We start from the raw sequence: 1,581 nt of genomic DNA on the forward strand, positions 1-1,581 counted from the left end.
TCTGGGCATGGGGTGTCTGCGGGGGCAGTTCTGGGCATGGGGTGTCTGCGGGGGGAGTTCTGGGCATGGGGTGTCTGCGGGGGCAGTTCTGGGCATGGGGTGTCTGCGGGGGCAGTTCTGGGCATGGGGTGTCTGCGGGGGCAGTTCTGGGCATGGGGTGTCTGCGGGGGTAGTTCTGGGTAGGAGCGTCTGTGGGAGGGGGGCCCTGGGTATGGGAGGGTGTCTGTGGGAGGGCGGTTCTGGGTGCAGGGGGTTCTGTGATGAGCTCAATGGCCCCAGAGTGGGCTGTCTGGTCAGTTCCAGCAAGCAGCAGCGTGGGCTGGGGAGAGAGACCAGGGGTGGCAGGTGGCACAGGCCAAGGTTCTGTCTTTGGGTGTGGAGGCATCCGTCTGTCCAAAGGTGTTAGCTCACCCACCATGACACTGCCACTGTCACCCCTCCCAGGTGGCCCCACTTGGTGGGCGTCAGCCCCCGGCCTCCTCTCCTACCAGCTGCTCTCCTTGGGCAGCACAGCTAGGCCTTCTGCCCAGACCTGTGCCGCCCCCAAGCGCTCCCTAAGGGTCCTCACCATCTCCACAGACCCCCACTGCCCAAGGGTGCTGATTCCTCCGGAGCTGGGTGGGACTGGAGAGAGCAGCATGTCACCACCAGTCTGGCCACTAGAGGGTGCCAGCACCCCCACCTGGTGAGGAAACCCCCTAAGGAGCAACATTAACCTGTCACCTCAAGGCAGGTGCCTCCGCCCCTGAGGAAGGTCGTGGTGGGGAAGGGGTAGTGCCCAGGAAGCAGCAGGGCAGGTGGGCATGGCAGGACGGCCCAGACAGGGTTCTGCTGGGTTTGGGCCCCCTCCCGAGGGCCACCCTGCCTTGCCCAGGAGACCCCATTACTCTTGCTCAGCTCAGGAAGACCGCTGCCTGGCAGGGAGACCCCAAGCTTAATCTGTTTTGGAAAAGCCCAGCCCGCCGGCAAGAAGGGACCACACATTAGTGCCCTGGAGTGGGTGGGGGGGGGGAGGCAGGTGGCAGGCTGTGTAGGGCCAGGTTCCAGGAGGCAGGGCTCTGTGAGGCTCAGGGAGGCCTGCTGCCACCTGCTGGCCCTACAGGGTGAGCCAGGCAGGCATGAGGCCAGCCCCTCCCAGCAGGCCTTGGGATCCCAGCTCCTCAAGTAAGTCCAGGCGGGCCCATCTCACCCTGTCTGAGGCGGGCTGTGGCAGAGTGTGGGCTGTGAGGGCAGCCTGCTCCCCCTGCGTGGGGCTCAGCACCGCTTCTGGGGCTGGCTATGGTCCTGATGCCCCTGGGAGCAGGTGGCTGGTGTGGGCTGGGAGGTGTCAGGCACTATGGCAGGGAGCCCCCCATTTCCCCCCTCCAGGGTTGCTGACAGACAGAGAGCAAGAGGCTCGTCCCAGAGCCCACCTTTATTCACTGGCCCTCAGGGACACAGGTTTTTGAGGGCCCTGGGGACCCTCTGGGGACTGCCAGCTCAGGCCAGCCTGACAGCACCGCCCCAGGGGCCATAGGACTCGAGCCCGGAGGCCAGGCGGGGCCACCCTGGAGGGCCAGTGCCAATGTGAGGAGAACTTGG

The sequence above is a fragment of the Echinops telfairi genome, unplaced genomic scaffold, assembly GCF_000313985.2.
Source record: "Echinops telfairi isolate 266 unplaced genomic scaffold, ASM31398v2 ScPeMD7_7458;HRSCAF=8496, whole genome shotgun sequence".
NCBI classification, from domain to species: Eukaryota; Metazoa; Chordata; class Mammalia; order Afrosoricida; family Tenrecidae; genus Echinops; species Echinops telfairi.